The sequence below is a fragment of the Notolabrus celidotus genome, chromosome 6 (genome assembly GCF_009762535.1).
Source record: "Notolabrus celidotus isolate fNotCel1 chromosome 6, fNotCel1.pri, whole genome shotgun sequence".
NCBI lineage: Eukaryota > Metazoa > Chordata > Actinopteri > Labriformes > Labridae > Notolabrus > Notolabrus celidotus.
In genome coordinates this window covers 16,846,986-16,866,335 of record NC_048277.1, presented here as the reverse complement: position 1 = coordinate 16,866,335, position 19,350 = coordinate 16,846,986, and the positions used below count along the sequence as shown (strand labels likewise).

The 19,350-nt window shown below is 42.1% G+C and overlaps 1 protein-coding gene across 1 annotated transcript in view; it reads right to left on the bottom strand.

Moving 5' to 3' along the window:
- Positions 1–8,576, bottom strand: part of LOC117815101 (zinc finger protein 469) — a 42,316-nt gene extending 33,740 nt beyond the window's left edge. Inside the window, exon 1 of the mRNA XM_034686796.1 lies at positions 8,268–8,576. The gene's annotated coding sequence lies outside the window, so the exon portion shown is untranslated. The remainder of the gene's footprint in view (positions 1–8,267) is intronic.
- Positions 8,577–19,350: the final 10,774 nt, after the last annotated feature.

Genomic DNA, 19,350 nt, shown 5'->3' with positions numbered 1-19,350 from the left:
ATCTTTGCATACGTTTGTAAACGTATGTATTAGTGTCTGTGTTTAAATATTCTTAAAAGCTGAGGGCACTCATATACACTCCTACACATCCTCCCTCTCCTCTATGGCAGACTTTGTGAATGTTTGGCTGTGCCAGCTGTGTGAGCTTGAGGCTGGGTGTGGGGTGTATACAATTGTCTGATAGTGTGTATACACAGAGTCATAAACAGAATCTGGAGCGGAAGCGCTGATCACCTAAATGTGCTTGACCTTATGACCCCATGGCTGAACTGTTATGCTCTCACTGCGTGTGATATCGGCCCATACGGCTGGAGGAAACAGTGGGTGCTGCTCTAGACTACAGCAGGAGAAACTATATGTGTGTGTGTGTGTGTGTGTGTGTGTGTGTATGTATGTGTGTGTGTGTGTGTGTGTGTGTGTGTGTGTGTGTGTGTGTGTGTGTGTGTGTGTGTGTGTGTGTTAGATAGAGAGAGAGAGAGAGAGAGAGAGAGAGAGAGAGAGAGAGAGAGAGATAGAGAGAGAGAGAGAGAGAGAGAGAGAGAGAGAGAGAGAGAGAGAGAGAGAGAGAGAGAGAGCTTTCATAAGATAGGACTCACTTTCTGGAGAATACTCCTGATTTCATCTTTTAGTTTATGTTCTCATATGAGAGTAGGTATAAATTATCCAAAAGTCTGTTTGCATGTCTATGCATGCTAGAGTGTAAACATGTCTGTGTCCAAGTCTTTGAAGTTGACCACAGTGAACTTAAAACTATGAGAGAGAGAGAAGGAGGGAGAGAGAGAGAGAGAGAGAGAGAGAGAGAGAGAGAGAGAGAGAGAGAGAGAGAGAGAGAGAGAGACCCACATTTTGGTGCTCAAGCATCTGCACTTATAAGTAACGACTCTCGAAATACAGCCACAGAATTATATGTGTGCTCCAAAGTAGGACGACTCAATCTGCAGTGCCAACTTGTTTAGAGAAGTCCTCCCAAAACAAATGAAACAAAGCAGGTTAAGCATTGGCCACACACTGAAGAGAACAAATGCAGCTCACCTGGATTTTAAGGCCGTCATTCCTCACAGGTGACGCAAGCAATGCTTTTAAAAACACTCAAGAGCCTGCTTTCATAGGATGACAGGTTCAACTTTAAACCTAAAGAATCTGTACCCTTAAAACACTCGTGGCAAAGAGCAACAAAGCTTTGAAAAACAACTGTGAAATGCTAAGCATTGTCAGGATGTAGGTCTGTTGCCCTGACGCAGTGTGATGTAGGTCACTGGGAAGACATATATACAGAGAGAGACTGTCTGATGTCTATATTACCCAATGGCTGCTTTCCCTTTCTCTGTGTCTACACATTTGTGTGTTCGTGCGTGTGTGTGGACACGACTGAATTGAAATACGCCCATCGTCTGCAAGCACTTCATGTCATTCCAGCTTTCAACTCCTGAAGGGCCAAGAAGCCACTGTGAACTCCCTGAGCAAACAGTGTGGAAGGAGCGAGGAGAGCCAACAGTGAGGGATGAAGATACAGCAAACATGCCCGTTTGAACCGGAAATATTCAGCAGGGTACGAGCTTCGAACTGTTTGAACCGGGGACACTAGAGAGGACCTGGCAAATACATGTGTGTTTGACGGCCAAACAGTGCTGAAGGCAGAGCTCCCATGGGGAATCTGACAGTAGAGCCTGATAGTCAGCTGCTGACTCTCCACTGCGCTGACAGTTTAAATAAGAAGACACAATAAGCTCAGTCATCGAGGAAAATATCCACCAAGCCTCCCCTCGTGAGGAAAAGGTGCTATTCTTGTCTCGCCTGAAGCTGGGAGAACTATGGATTCTTTAGTATTCAGGTGGGGCATCATACTCTACACATACAGTATATCCACACACCATACACAGTGAGAGACAGACCAAAAGACAGATTCATTATCCCATTCTTCAATGGCATGAGGTGCCAGGTTTACTGACTGACAGAGCTCATTAGAGAGGCATGAAAGTTTAGGCAGCATGTGACTCCTCTGACCCATAACAATCCCAACATGTTTGTTGGTTCAGTTGAGGACATCATCTTTTCATTTTATCTATGGTTTCATGTATCACTCAGTAGTACCAGAAGTAGCCACAGTGCAATCTTCACACAAACCTCAGCATTATTTCTGCATGTGATTGGCAGATTCTTTCAAGTATCACAGAAACTGAGATAAGCACAGAGTGCCCAGCTATGTGAGATAAAAACCAACAGAAAAATAAATTCCAACTTTCTGGCTTTTGTAAAACGTGGTGCCTCTTCTTTGAACCTTTTCAAAATGACATGTCTGTCAACACTTAAAATGAATGTGGTCATCTGTCCATGACACAGATTGCTGTGCCACGGATGACAGTCATCAGTAGCCCTAGACACAAGCTTTGATGTGAGACCACAGCGCTCTCCTTTCCACCCAGTTCTCATGGCTTTCCCTTTAAATAGAGCATGACATCAGACTCCACGCAGGTCTACCGGCCCAAGCCCAAAACAAATGTGTCCAAACAATGCCACATCTGGAGCGAAACGCAGGAGTGAGTAGGGGAAGAGCAGGAATTTAGCAGAAGAGGGGTTGAAAAGGGAAAGCGGTCCTAAAGCTGTTTAGCTCCAGGACCCTGGCCAAAATGTCTGGGGATGTGCCTGAGCTATAATTTACTGGTGATTCCCCTCACTTCCTCCCTCAAAAAAGACCTGATGTCACAACTGCAGACTCAAAATTAAGATAAAATTAAAATTGGAAACATTTCTGTCTTTCCCAGTGTAATACCTGAGTATTACAACATTAAACTTGTACAGACAACCGCCAACAATGTCACTTGTAAGGTTAAACAGAAAAACCTTAAGTTCCAAAAGGTTTGCAAAGAAGTTCGCGGAGAAAACCCATTGCTTGTTTGATTTGGCTCATTCTTCTGACTTGTCTGTGCAGATGCAGGAGGAGGTCTTCACAAAGTCTTCTCGGGCAGCCTGTTCTTGTTGTCACTGTCAGAAGCAATCAGAGCTGCTGGGTCTGCGTTCAGGCAGCAGAAGGAGCAGACGAGCAGGCAAATATTCAGGCCAATTTTCTGCTTGTTGGATAAAGTGTCTAATAAACACATGACGGCTGATCCAACCGTTATTTGTCAGTGGACACGTAGTAAACTGCCGACAATTTGACAGAGATACTTAAACTAATAGTCAAGAATGCGTAAAATGAATAAACAAACACATACAGTATATGAACGCATGAAGCACACACACAGACATCAATCTGTGGGTGGATTTGTGTGGGAGCTCAGGGAGCTCTTTAGGTTGAAGGTGTGACCTGACAAATGAAGACGTACAGTAGGATGGAAAATATGCTGAATGCGTCCTGTTTGAAGAGGAGGATTCAGATAAGGAGGAATATGAGGAGAGGAAGGAGGCGGGGAAAGACCAGAAATGATGGAACCTGAGGGAATCTCCAAACCCATAAGTTATGTGTTATCATCCTCACTGCACGGAGTCTGCTCAGCTCAAGAAGCCTCAACTCCCAAAAACTACTTTCTGTTCCTGATTTCAGATGTGGGCTAAATGGAGGGTCAGACAGAGCACCACAAGCTGAGGAAGAGGAGGGCACAATACTGTAGAGAGAGGTGGAGGACAAGTAAAGTAATAAACAAGCCTGATGCAGGGTCTTATAAAAGCTCTTTAAAGTAAGATGAGATAATCTAAGCTGAAAGCAAACAGGTGGTTTGGAAGCTTCCTGGCTTAGTTTAGAAGAGCTGCTTGAAAAAATTGAAGGAGGTAGAGGCCTGCAGCTCAAGTGTTTTAACTCTTGGAAACTGTGTTGTTCCACTCCATTGCTACTGCCATCCATAATTTCAATCCACACAGAAGTTATGATTAACCACCAAAAAGAGTTGTGTTTTTTTATGATAAAAATCAAATGAATGAAAACTGATTTATATAAGAGTACAGTTTATGTAAAGTTTAAAGATTTAACCACCAACAATGATTTCATCGAAGTTTTGGTGTCTGGAAGCCAATCTGGGAGGCCTGTTATGTGGGATTTAAATCTTAACAAATACCCATCAGGACAGCTATGACCAAGTAAGGACAATGTTCCCTCCTTTGATTTGCCCCTGTTGATGCTATTTTTGATACAAATAGCAATATCTCAAAACTGTTCCTATTCTAATTCATAGAGTTAGAGACAGGAGTGACGTTCCCAGAAGGATACTTCACATTCCTTTTTGTAATATGAATTGATAAAGGTGTTTGTTTTTCCCCAAGTAAAACCCAGCAGGTTTATATCATCTGTTAGTAATGTTGACTAACAGTCTAGTTAGTCTAGTTGAGTCAGAAATGTAGTATTTCAGTAATTTCAGTGGTCAATACGTCAGTCCGCTGGAGATACAGGCTGTTAGGTTCACAAAAAAAGGGGGATAAGTAAGAGATAATGTAAAGTGAGAAGGTGATTATGCAAATTAAAATCCCAACAGAGTGACCAGGTACATTATCCTGCTTATCACCCAGCTAACAGAAATAAGCTAGAAATGAGTTCACACCTAATATTGGTTTTAAGATGATTTGATTGATTCAAAAATGATTTATATAGACCGTGAAAAAAAGAATAGTTCCTCTGATACCAAGGTCAAAAATGCTTCCATGGCAAAGGACGCAAGTAGGCCATACTTGCGGTATGAATCAAACTCAAACTGAACATTTCAATTCACAGGCAAGTCACAGTCACATTTTAGGCTGCTGATTGGTAATAATTCACATTGAACTAAACATTTTCACTGAATGTAAAGTTAGACGAGGTGACTGGGACTCATGCTTGAACACTGATATTGAATTTTGTCCTCATTTACCCCTCCTTCTTCTCAGAGCGTTGCAGTTGACATACCTTTAAAGGCAAATGACACAACTTTTAACATTATTGCTATTATCACTACCCCTCATGGGTTGAGTTACTTTATAGTGATTTGCAATTTAGAGATGCACTCACTAGCTCTGCTGCTGTTGCCTGGATTGCAGGACAGTATGCAAAATTAGGACTCAAAAATCCATGTTGGTTAGCCTACCAATTGGGCATGCTAACAGAAATTAACATTTTTGCCTCAGTGTGAACAATCAGAGATGGAAAACTCCTTTCTGTGGATTGATATGTGATGACATGTATGATCTGGTTGCCGCTGGAATTGCTGTTGCTATTCTGAATTAATAGCCATTGTCAAGGGGTTTTGGCCAATCAGAATCAAGTATTCAACACAGCTGGGTTATTAGTAAGACAGCTGGATAATAATAGATTTTAACTTCAAATCCTTTTTAGATGCTGCACTCTGTTGTGTCTGCACCACTGGGACCTTTGTTTGATGACTGCTCATAAGTTTTGCACACTGAAGACAAGCTGGCACTAATGGTTTCCAGAGAACTGGTGAACATCAAATCATTTCAGCATTATGATGCATTTACTCATCATCCATCTATGTATATCTCGACTAGTCATTCAACACCATGATGCAGGTGATGAGGGGCAGATTAAATCACTGACAGTTCATTTTAGGGCTGAGCTCCCTGTTCAGCTTTCACAATTGAAGCCTAATGAAAGTCAGCTCAGGCCTGTCAGGAGGGAAGCACAGAGGTCAGAGGTCATGACCATTTCACTCAGCATGGGAATTACGGGATGAAAAACCTCCCTGGTCCTATGTAACATAAGAGACTGGTCTGCATTATACCCACTCTGTAAACCACAGAAAGTAGACTGTATTTAGCATGCATAGTCTTACGGTCACAGCAACTGGCTGGGGGGTTGTGACTAACAATCTTAAGTGGGTTAAGATGAAAATGCAAATGTGTATTAATCATAAAAAGAAAAATCTCCCTTCCCTCAGAGGGTTGAATCAGACTTCCCGAGGTCATCTTTTTATCCACACGCATCTCCACACACACACTTTCCAGTTACAGTGAAGTCATCCCGCCTGCTTTTTCATCCCAGCATCCCTGTGGATCTTCTCTTAGAAGACTTCCTGTAACTAAGACCTACTGTTTCAAGTGTTGATCTTTCCATACTTCTCTCTCAGTAGACATGCATGAGTGTGTTGGAGGAAGAGTTGTGTAGAGTAACAGTAAGCCAGGAGGTGGTGGCTGGGGTCAGGGGTCAAACTGCTCCGAAAAACAAATGAGCCACCCAGTGAGGAAGTCAACAAAAGATGCTTCCCCCCGTGGCCTGGTGAGCCCCTAGCAACAGTAGCGGCTGGCAAACATGTGTGTGACAAATGTGCCATCCGAACTGATGACAGGGTCTCAATCACCACCATATGGGGTTGCCACACAAACATGTCACATAAACACAGCAGAGGGGGCGGGAGAGACGGAGAAGGGAGAGACGGAGAAGGGGGGGACAGCACAGACAGCAGACACAATAAAAGATAATGAGAGTTATTGATAGGATGCATCCAGTCATGTTTCTATGGGAACAAACTTCCCCTATTTCTCACTGGTGGTCTGTTTACAGAAGAGACACACTTCCAGCTGAGCAGACGCTTCACTGGGGTTAAATGTTATGATGACTCCCTTCTGGGGGATTCATGGGAGAGTTGCTGCTGTTCGCCAGACTGCAATCTAGTAGGTTTAATTGAGGTTTCTATTGGTGCTCTTTGGGGCTTAATGACCAGCAAACAGTCTCAGGATGGCATACTTTGCCTTTCTGTCTTCCTGAAAATCCCATTTGATATACACACTCACCAGACTGACAGAGCAGATGAAACTAAACTGGAATATCACACACCACTGTTTTTCTGTTTCTTCTCCTCATTCACCACCAATCCAATGTTTGCAATCATTGCGTTTGATTTTCCACACTTTCATTTCATAACTTCATTTCCCCCAGTCTTCTGTCTCTCCTCTATCTCATTCTCCTTCTTGGTATTTTCCTCCTTCTCTCTCTCTCACTCTCTCTCTCCCTCTCTCTCTCCTCTCCCCCTCGCCAGCTCTGGAAAGTACATTCACACAGTTCAACAGTGACACAAGGACCGTCTCCTCCATGGCAGACCATAGCTTGTGTTTTTTCAATTAAGCCCGGCTCCTGTACAGTATTCATTTGGGAAACCATAATTCTCATGGCCCAGCAGAAAAACTAATGGAAAGTCGCTTAGGCTTTTTTCCGGGAGAGGTATCGGAAAGACCTGCTCCCAAGAAGCGAGCCCTGCTAGTGTGGATGGAGAATAAAACCATAGTTATACTGACTGTGAGAATACAGGAGGTGTTGATGGGAGGTGAAGGCCTCATTGAGGGGTACCAGGGTGCAAGAACTCATAGGGCGAATGAGAGCAGGAAGGAGGTGAGTGAAGGAATACAGATGGATGGATTTCCAAGGGAATGTGGATGAAAGTGAGCAAGTCACAGGCCGGATCTGAATTGCCCAGCGGGGAGGAGGACAGATCCACTGAAATCACTTCAAAGCCCGGTGTCACTGGGCTGCAGATGAGCACAGACTGTCTCCTGTTTCTTTTTTATTTACAGCGATGAGCCCCAATAGCCTGCTGCATCCATCTGCCTTAAACAGCAATCAACTGAGCAAATAAACATTTCTGCACGTGGCCACACACACACACACACACACACACACACACACACACACACACACACACACACACACACACACACACACACACACACACACACACACACACACACACACACACACACACACACACTCTCTCAGGTGCTGTAAGACTGCCCTGTTTAGCATTAAACAGCTCATTGAAGTATAGCTCTATGGTTGTACATCAATAGCAAACCCCTGAACTACAATAAAAGTCAAAAAGCTTTATTAAATTGACTGACAGAAAAAGCAAGTTAAGTAAAAAATCTGAAGTGTCTCAAAAAACTTCTTTCTGGTAACTGTTTCTAAAGTTCACATCTCAGAAGTGATGTCCCATCTTCCTCCTCTAGTCTGACCCTCTTCCTTGCCTGACCAGTAGGAACCATTTGTCACTATTAACATAAACCTTTCACTGAATGCTAACTCAGTCTGTGTTCTCATGTTAATAGTGCAGGAAGTGTGCAGACACACTTATACACACACAATATATTTATGAGTGCATGCTCACACAGACACAAATGCACATCTACCTATCACTGCACATACTGTATGTGCATGCATGTAATGTGGGAGGGACTTAATCCAGACAGCTCTGCATCACCCTCCCTCCCCGTCCCTCCTCCCTTACCACAACAATCAACAGAGACAGACAGACAGTAAAGGAGAGCAGTGAGAGTGAGACAGTGTGTAGTCTTACCTCAGGAGTAATGCTGGGGAGCCTTTAGAAGTGAAAGCCTCATGACTGTAGTGCTCTTTCTCTCTCTCTCTCTCTCTCTCTCTCTTTCTGTCAGTCTCCTTGTATCTCTCAGCTGTGTGGGTCGGGCTCTGAGACACACACAGGCAGCGCAGCACAGCTCAGTACAGCACAACTCAGCTCACCACAGCTCAGCACAACTTTACAGGCAGAGAAAGCAGCGGAGCCTCGCAGACCCCAGGCCCGTCCGCTCACACTCTGCCTTCTGAGGATGAAAAGAGAAGACTTCATTACCAGCTGTAGACCCCGCCTCCACCCCTCCAGCCTCCCTCCCTCTCCTCTCCTCTACTTCACTACCTCCCTGCTTCACTTCCACACTCTCAGCCAGTAGCATGAGCCTGTCCCAGCCAAGAGAGGGGGAGCAGACTGCCAGAGAAAACCTCCCATCCCAGCGCTTGCCAGCGGTGTGCAGTGCAAAGAGAGAAAGAGAGAGAGAGCCAGAAAGAGAGAGAGAGAGAGAGAGAGAGAGAGGGAAGAGTGAAAGATGAAGATAGTATGTGAGCATAAGGATTGTATTCGCTAACTTTTATTTGTTTGTTTTGATCTACATTAAGTAAATTGCCTTGGATTTGTTTCAGTGCAACAAGTTTGCCTAAGCTTTAAAAAGCAGCAAGAAGGAATAAAGCCCGTACGCGTGTGTGTGTGTTAAATGACTATGAAGGAAAACAAAGAAGGAGAGCAGCAGCATGAGAATTAAATTTGGACCAAAAGAAGAGTGTGGGGCAGCAAGAGAGAGAGAGAGGAAGCATGAAGCCAGGCAGGCAGGCAGGCAGGCAGATGGAAATAAAAACAGAGACACACTCCTGGACAGACATAGAGCAAGACGGGTGATCAATTTGACAGTTGTAGAGAGAAAAAGAAGAGAGCCATACAGTAAATATCCAGCAGTTCTTGGAACTTTTAATTAAGTCTGTAAGAAAGATCACATAAAAAGCTGTAGAAGAAGAGTATGACTGTGTGTTGGCCTCTGGGGAATGGGGATAATGTCTGTTTCTATGTTTGTGTGTCTATAAACCTGTCACTAAGTCTCACCAACATGTCAATAACAGAAAATGAGGATGACAGCTTTCGTCCATCTTCACACTGTCTTTCCCCCTCTATGTCATCCTCTCTGCCTTTTCTTCTTCTGCCAAAGTGAGCTCTCATCTCCCCATTAGACGGGGAAAATAGGCCTAAAAGCACTAACTGTTTACTGTCTGTAATTATGAGGGGCTGGGTACACTTCAGCCATGCAAACAAGCTCTGCACCCTGCCCCTAGTGCCACCACATATACACAAACCAAACTAAACCAAACCATGACACAGACAGAGGAGTGCACGGAGTCACAAAAGAAGAGTGCAGCTTGGGTTGTTGGGATTCATTTGTGATTAAGAAAGAGTTTTAGCAAAAGGGGATTTGGTCGACCTGAGAAAAGCAGACATGTGGCACATTTTATAAACAAAGTTTTGACTTAGTGTTAAACTACACTGATGGTTTTTGACATTTAACAGAAAAAAGAGTTCAAAGTTGTAATTATCCAAGAATCCAACAACAGCTGAGGGTTCCACACAAAACTGGAAAGAGATGCCCCCAAAGCATCTCACTACATCCACCTTTCAAGCATATGATACCACATTGGAGGTTCTTTCATGCAAAGACAGCACTCAGTTGAAATAAAGCCAAAAATAAAAAATCCACCATCTACTACTACTTTCTTGGTTGCTCAACAGGAATAAGCAAAAGAGAAGCAGGGAGAACTGCAAATAATGTATAGAAGAACTAGGGGATTTAGGGGAAAAGGGGGATTTAAAAGATCACATAAAGCAACAGAAGAAGCTGAAAGTCTGCGTAAAAAGGCAGCAAGAATTTTGGCAGCATATGAAGAGGTAAGCAGGGATTATACTGATCTTTGGCAATCTCCCACACTAGCATTAACACCTACCCTCTCTGTGGCAAAATAGTGTCAAATTTAAACAGGTCCACAAAACAGTATTTAAAGTTATGGGCTGCCTTCATTGCAGGTTGTGAAAGTGCAGGCCTGGAGTAGGTTGTGAGACTGCTGAAGTTGGTTTGTTAGGGTCTGACAGCAAAAAGAGGGGAGACAGACTCATTTCAGTGCACTTTATAGCAAAGAAACAGTAATCTTTCAATACCAGAGACACGGGCAGCACCTTTCTGCTGTTTCATGTGTCTAATCCTGGGCTTGACAGACAAAGAAAAGACTGATCCAACATCTGAAGCTGTTGTTTGTTTACTGTCGACTATGTCATCAAGTGTTGTCATTATCTTAACCATAGTAAGCAGATCAAAATGACTCAAAGTGGCTGTAAAATGAGGAAAATTAAAACAGTAATGACAGGCTCTTGGTCATACTTTGCAGTTAAAATGATGTGACGGAGCTACAGGATCTTAAACTGGAATTTAGGACTGCTTTTGAAGTGAGTGGAAGGATACAATACTCTAACCAGCCACTAGGGGCTGAGTTGAGCTGTGATGTATGCAGTTCATTTGGAGACAGGGATGAGGCAAATATCAGCCTTTTAACTCCTCATGTCACTCATATTTGCTTCCTGCTCCTGTTTTTAGAAAGTTGAACCTTTGTGCATCATGGTTTCAATGCTGAGGTTACTGTTCTTTGCTTGTTTTTAAGTTGGTTCTATTTTAAGAGCAAATCCTCCCACATTTAAGGAGAACTCCAGGTACTGTCTGCTTTGTGAATAAATATCTGCTCACAAACAAGTTTTCAGTCAGAGTTTTTCAGGTTTGAATAAGAGAGTCGTTTCACAACAGCAAATCTGACAGTGTTAATATTTTAAACAGAGCATTTCTGGCCATCTTACAGGAACTTCAAGTTACAGAAAAGCTAAGACAGGCTGCGTTGGTGATTAGATTTCAAAAGCCACAGGAAAAGGTCTGACTGTCAGGCATCACACATGCTTGGCAAAACCACCAATGCAGAACAGGCCAAAGGGGGAGTACTGTAAAAGGAACAATAACATACAACAGGATTTAAGGTTTATGTGGTACATACATGACTCCAGGATTCAATCAGGGGTGTTGTGAAATCAAAATTTCACTCTTAACGACCTGAATTGAAAACAGAGTTGAAGCAAATGGAAAAAGAGGGGGCTTTCTGTACTATTATTCCAGAAAACATGAGCTATATATGACAGAAAAAGAGTCCAAGATGAAGTTCTTATTATATTCCGGGTGAATATGAACATTGTTTGAAGGCAGCCCAAGGGCCTGTGCATATCAGGACACCAATGGCTTGTATTAAACAAGTCTAAACAAATGTTTTCGGTTTAAACCAGGGCTGAAATAAAAACAACGTTTTATACTGTACCCCTGAACTCAAATGCTCACTCTGCCAACTGTCTGAAGGGTCTAAGAGCTCTCACTCACTCTCTCTCTGTGGAAGAAAAAGTCACATAAAACACAGATTCTAAACATATAAAGTGCTTTAATGACATTAGAGTACTCTATCTTCCCCTCAGGGAGTAACACCTGGGCGAGAAACTAATTAAACAGAGAATTATTGGAGTCAACGTGAAGGAAGACATTCAGCGAGCCACTGTATATTTATGACTAAATATAATCCCATAAAGATAAATATAGCAATGTGAGGAAAGATTCTGATGCTAATCATCCTTAAATCTTTGAGGAAGCTTGGCCACCACTGAAATATGCAAAAAAGGAAAATATTTTAGAACTTATTTTGGACTTAAAAAATTACAGTAAAGTCAAGTATTAAAGCCTGGCTGTGTGCCACACTATGTGCCGCTTAAACACACACGCAATCATGACTTCGAGGTAGCAATGCAGCTACTTTAATAAGACTTGATGATGAGGTTCATAAAGCTACTAAAGAGCACATCAAGCCCCATGTGTGTGTGTATGCAATAATTGCTACAGCTTGACATGCATGTAGCCTATGGCTGGCATTAGGGCTTATAATATACAGTTTGAGAACTGTGTTGATGTAATCATACACGGTTAATGTGAGGATGTAAAGTGGTTATCTCAGGCCATGTTGATGCCCCAATGCCACTGTTTCTCCTGCATCTCTCAACAAGACAAGTTGGACTTTGTTGACTGCTAAACACTTGAAATGTCCAGTAAAACCCATTATAAAGATTCTCTATACAGCAAGATTACACAAGGACTGATTCTCAGAGCGGACTGTGTGTCTGTGCACTCAGACGAAGTGCCTCAGAGAAATGAGACAGTGGGTTTCACCTCAGACACTGGTGATGGTGGCAAACCAAAAGGTCTAACACATCCATCCCCTCCCTCTGTCTGTGCAGCTTCTGGGCTCTGGTGCTGCCAGGCTGAGTGTCCAGTCTGAGCACTGGGAATTTCACACCTACAATGGCCATGACCAGTAGAGCACAGCCCATCACACCCTGGTGTGCCATTTCTGACCCAGAGAACCCAGCAGCCACGAACACTTGCTCTCCCCCAGGGCAAACAGGGGGCACCCTAGCCAGTGTAGACTTAGCAGCTTGGCGATGTGTACTCGCCCCGCCATGTGTACTTGGAGTGATGATGTTCCCAGGAAGATAGGGTGTGGGGTCTTGGGTGGGGAAGAGGTGATGTGGGACCCGGGAGGTTAGAGGTGAAAGAGGAAGAGTTTAAGAAAGGGCCCAAACTAAGTGCCTAGAGTTCCTGGAGTAGCATTGACAGATTGGTCTTCAGTATGAAAACTATTTTCTTGAGCTTCAAGATAAACTTTAGTGAAAATGTATTGAACAAAAACAACATTAACATATTTGCAAATTGTAACTAGGGAATGATGAAGGATAAGGCAGATATTTGTGTTTCAAAATTAAATGATGGTAACATTTTTGTCATGGTTAGTCATTTAAAATTTTGGCTAGGGTTACTTGATTATTTGGAAGGAGTTATAAGCTCAACTTTTTCTTTTCAGATTCTGATGCCTTATATCTGAGCTCTGGGCATTTATCAATATCAAGTGAAGCTCCATAACAGTGATCTTTTTGTGTCCGACTGTTTGATTTGGCAGCAGACTATTACTAAATTACTGTACGTCTGACTTGCACTGAATTTCATAATGACAAGTGTTGACAGTCAGATGATGTCTTGGATATGGATCTGTCATATCTTGGCTAGTACCACCACTTTGCTTAACAAGGCCAGTACAGGCTCAGATTGGTGCGTCTCTGGGCATGTTTAAGATAATGTGACCATAATAACTGCAAACGTGAGCTGCAAATCTGTGATTAAAGTTGAACTCTGGTGCTATGCATGAAAGTTGAACACAACTTCCTAATTGAGCTTTGAGCCGTGCTACATATAGGGCACACTATCTCTTAGAAAATCCAACTTTTACTATACTATATAATTCCTAATGCTACTAAGTTACACAAGAATATATAAAATATTATTTAAATAATAAACTTATATGACAAAATAATAAAACCTCATTTCCAAAAAAGCTGGGTGCTTTGTAAAATGTTGAAAAAAAAAGACTGATGGTTTGCAAATCATTCAAACCCTGTATTTAATTGAAAATAGTGCAAAGATAATACATCATATATGTTGAAACTTAAAAAAAAAAGTTTTGTTTGGACAACAAAACACACAAAAAAAACTTGGAGAACTATCTCCTAAAAAATACATCACTAGAAGATTCTAAGAATCTGAAGAACTCTGTGCAAAAGGGACCAGGCTGAAAATCAATACAGCATGGCCTTGATCTTGGGGACTCCAGGTAGCAATGCAAAACAAACAGAACTCTGTAGTGGAAATCACTGCATGGGAATAAAGCAACTTCTCTGAGCATGAGCCTGTTCAAGATGAACTAAGGCGAACTGAAAACTGTTCCACAAACATTCTGATATTCTTTTTGGAAATCATGGATGCTGCGTCCTCGGCTCTAAAAAGGAGAGGGACCACCTGACTTGTTGTCAGTGCACAGTTCAAAAGCTGGCATCCATGATGGTATGGGGATGAATAAGTGCCAATGGCATGGGTATTTTACACATCAGGGAGAGCACCATTAATGCTGAACAACATATACAGGTTTTGGAGCAACATGTGCTGCCATCCATAAAATGCCCTTTTCAGGGAAGACCTTGTATATTTTAGTAAGATGATGCCAAACTCCATATTGCATTTATAAGATCAGCTTTGCAATTTACATTTGAAAAACATGAACATTTGTTTTCATTAACATTTTACCCAACCTTCCAACTATTCTGGAGTTGGCATTTTCTTTTACTCATGAGGATATTAGATTTTCCTGTCAATACTCCAAAAGTAAAAGTACAACAAATGTACAGGCTGAACCTGAAGAATCCTTCTGCACAGTTTATTTGAAGGTTTAAACATGAACTATTAGAAAATACCTTCTGAAGCCAGTTGTGTTTGATTCATTGTGAATCCTTTTGTCAGATGTTTCCACATTAACTTAGCACAGGGCAGGACAGGGAGTTTGCTCTGAGGACACTTTAAAAACTACCTTTTTGCTAATCATGTTCACACAGAGAAAACAATATAATCACTATACTGTGCCTCTCTAGACTGGTGTGTCAGGCTGAACTGAAGCTAATTGAAGGGTTGCCGACTCAAAATGTCATTTATGTGTGGATCACTGTGATAAAGTGATAGAGTTAAATGCTAAAACACATATCGATGTTTCCTCTTTGGGTTCCATCTTCCGGTACCTTTATTTTGTCTGATTAAAGCGTCTGGGTCAAAATAGAGCAGGCTGGATATAGAGCTGCTATTGAACTACAGCCGAGCCACAGCAAACCAAACACAGAGTCCTCATCTGCACAAACAGGTCTTTCAATCCCTTGCCACACTTTTGTCCCATCAATACTTCACTCTTCATGGAGACCAAAGCCACCAACTCCAACCTTCCCTCTGCCCCCATCCAAACACACAGAGAGGTGAATGGTGTCTACTGTACCGTCCGCCTCTCCCCTCCCTGTGGGGTAGCACACAGTTTGACAGGCCTGTATTTATGGCTGGCCTGAGACGTGCTGGAATGAGTCATGAAAAGGACCAAAATCATCTTGCTGGATGTTCATTTATATTGAGAGTTGGTCAGCTGTGTTGGTCTGTGTGTGTGGCCTATGTGGAGAGAATGGGGCTTATGTGAGAGTGTGAGTGAATGTGTGGGAGTGAAGGATTAAGATAAGCCCTCTAATGAGCGACAAAGTGTGTTTGTAACTCTGTGTTTATTATCCGTCTGTGTCTGTGCCCTAAAACAGAGAATGTGTTCTTTAGAAAGCCCGCCTGTTTGCTGGAAAGAGGATTAGATAACTTACATAATATAAACTATCATAATTCATTCCAAGGTATTGCATTTTTTTGTGGCTATCTCTAACAATACTAACAATACTAGTCAAACTGATTTACTGCGTGTGGCTTAGGTTAGCAGAGCTAGCTATTTCAGTCCCGTTAGCAGGATAAAGTCCACATGCCTGTGCTGGTTACACAATGCTCCATTTAGTTACATGCCTGTTCAACCAGCCACAGGTTAAACTGCACTGTACTACACAATGCCAACCGTCATGTGTACTTGTTTGCATGTGAATAGTAGAGCGTTATAGCTGTATGGCAGAAGCCATTAAACGAGGCACAACTCTGGCTCGTGGTGGGTGGCCGCTCTAATGCTTAGACACACTAAATGTGACTATCCCTTATCTCATTGCCTTTGCAAGTGGGCATCTTAAATGTTTTAGTGTCAATCTAGCCCCAATATCACACACAAAATCCCTGAAGTTGCCCAGTTGGGATGCATGTGTGAACGCAAATGGCCAAATCTGTTAAACCTGACTTTGTACACATTTGTCTTGTGTTTATTCTGTAAAAAGTTGCCCTTGTACATGTTTGTAGTTACATCAACACAGCAACAGTCACAATTATAGATGACTCCTCCTCTTCCCCCTCTCTTCACCAATGTGCCACACACACCTAAACAAAAAGTATTTGGAAAGTATGTCTGTCGTAACGCTTTCATAGAGAAGTTTTGCACAGAGCTGTTCTTGAGGAAAGACTTCTAGCTCAGAAGGACTGAGGACTGAACCGCCTTTCTGTGAGGGATGGTCATGGTAAGATGGATCATTACAGACTGATAACTAACTCAAACGCTTTTTGAATTCCACTCAACTTTTGAGAGCTGCTTAGAGACAAACCTTGAAAAATGTCAACCTTTCCTTTAATTATAAGCACTGTTAGCTTTATGTAATGTTAAGCTTGCAGGAAACCATGTCAGGCTTTTAAAGCAAAACGCAAAAGGGTCATAGACTTGAAGTTAATCCTTGTGACTCATCTAATTTGAGACCAGAGTTAAATGTGTTTTAGTAGAACTTCATTTATAAATAGTTGCAATGACTCTGCTTCCATCCCATATGTGTCAGAGGGTGGTTTGCCCTAACATATCCTCAAATGAGCACAGAATTCACAACATTTTCCCTATGAATGTCAAACACTGACTTTTGCTTTTAACACACAATAGATAATCCTCTTCTTAGAGTAATACATGTTCAATTAAAGCATGTTTGGAGAAAAAGTCCAATAGCTCACTCATGTTTTAATGATTCATCAACTCTACAAAAATCTAGCTTAGAGAGATTTCTGACAATTTTTTAAACTCTTCATGTCAGTCTCTGTCTCAGAAGACACCCACACACAGGCACACTGCACGCATCTCCCCATGAATCGGTCAGAGTGCACTGTCTCTGTGGCTGTGTGGTAACAATGGGAGCTGGGGTGAGCTAAGGCAGACCTCTCTGGTTCTTCTCCACATAAACCTTTAATATGAGGCCTCCTCAGTACCAGTCGGCCATCTAAAGGCACTGTACCCTGTAATTGACCTTAAAAATACTTTCCGTGGAGGTCGGCAGCCATGTCATTGGCCTATGGCCCAAGTAGCGGCCGCATCTCCTCAGCCCAGAGGAGCCTGGGAAGGCCTTACAGGGTATATTTAGTGGCCCTGTCCCTTTGAGTGGAGCAGGAGATGCAGATAATGCCAGTCTGTGTATAAAACCACTCCACCGCCCACGAGTGGGCCTCTCACAAGCACATTTCCTTCTCCCACGGGGATGTGTAATCTGAGGTCAAAGGTTGGCTTTATTCAAGCCAGGTGAAAGACCAACATAGGAGACACTGACCAGAATCCACCTCTCCAGTGAAGGAGAGATGTGTTGATGTATTAGAAAATAATTATGCATATATATTATGTCAGGTTGGGCTGCAGCATAAATCAGGCACCAACTGAGATGAATAAAAAATATTATATAAGACATTTACCAATCTGGGAAGCAAAGGTGATAACATTGATTGTTTGCGCTGAGTGATGATGTGCATTGTCGTCTGACAGTATGGTTAAAAAAGGATAAAAACAAAAAGCTGAAAGAAGGTCTGATTGGGTTATGTTGCTAGATCTTGTGTCATAGTTTTTTCCCTGTCAAATTTTATCAGTGGCAATCAGTGACTACATTTCATTATGGATGGTGTACCTCCATCTCCCGTCGTTATAAAAAGTGAAGCCAAAATACTGCCTTATTGGGCAACTAACTTGTTCTGCTCACATATGATTTGTTGATAACAAGTCAAAGATCTCTCAGGTCAGTAGAATCGACAGCAAAACAGATTCTTATGACAGTTAGAATCAGACATTTACTGTTGTGAAAAGTTCAATGGTAAACAGTAAATGGACTTGTACTTATATAGTGCTCTTCTAGTCTTTCTGACGACTTGAGTGCTTTCACACTTTTCGTTGCATTCACGCAATCACAAGGAAATCCTCAATGAAAACCACATCATATTATTCATTGAAACTAAATTTGCTGATAAATTAGGATAAGAAGAAGTAACTGTGTTTTAGTTTGCTACTTTTACCCATGTACCATCGATTATAATGGAAGAGGCAGGCCTTATGAACTAAACTGCAGTCATACATCAGGAGGAGCTCTCAAAGTTTTGGCTTCACTTCACTGGCTGTTGTGCTGTCCATATGTCAAACAGTGTTTGGTGCTAATACAATACTACACAACTGAGTTAAGCTTTGGCTGTCATGACCAAACCAGGTTAGCTACCCAAAGATGCACAGTCTTGACTGTTGTCAGGGTTGGGCCTGTGCAAGTAGTTTTAAATCTGTCATTCTAACTGCAATGCTGTTTTGAAAACTGAATCAACAGTGGCTCAGCCTAAAATGGTGATAAAAACTTGGGGAAATACCATAGACGGTATAAATAATGGACGTAGTATCCGTGACATCACCCATCTGTTCCTGAACACTGTTTTGAAGCCAATCGACGTTGGCAGCCATATTGGAAATACGAAACTCAACCAGGCATAGTGTGACGTAAAGAAGCGGAGTTTGAGCCTCCTAGCCAACAGCTATGTGTTCCCGTCTGGGAGTCAAGTCAGTCATGTCCTTATTTGGGCAAAAACTTGTAATCTTAATATCTTCTGAACCGTCGCGTTATTAGCTACGTAGATCTAAGCTGTTCTTTGAACCAGGCTGTAAACATGTCCATTAATGCTGCAAAGATCTTCTTTTTTGAATTGGTGTCTATGTGGTTTCCAGTGTTTCTGCAGCCAGCCTCAAGCGGATTCTCGATGAATCCCAGTTTATAACACTTCATATTTTGGGCTTCATATTTTGGGACCTGAGGTTGCCGCTTTGGAAATACATACATTTCTTCTTCCAAGTACAAACACTTGTTAACTCTAAAAAAAATGCAACAGTCTGGACTCATCAAGCTTAATACTGGAGTGTCAAATATGAAATACCAGCTATCAAACCTTGAGGAATACGGCTAACTGTATTGGGTCTCAACTGTGTTATATTGGCATTGCTTCATGTGTGACTGTTGTAATGAGCAGGGATGTGCTGAACTGGTCTACAGCAGCCAAACTGATCAAGGCAGTTTTTACTTGATCTATAAAGGCTTTATAATGCATAGTCCTAATATGATCTCTTTGTGCGTGCAACTCTTCATGCTTCAAGATTGTAAAAAAAAAAGAAGTGTTATTTCAACACACACCTGACATGCATGGGTTAAA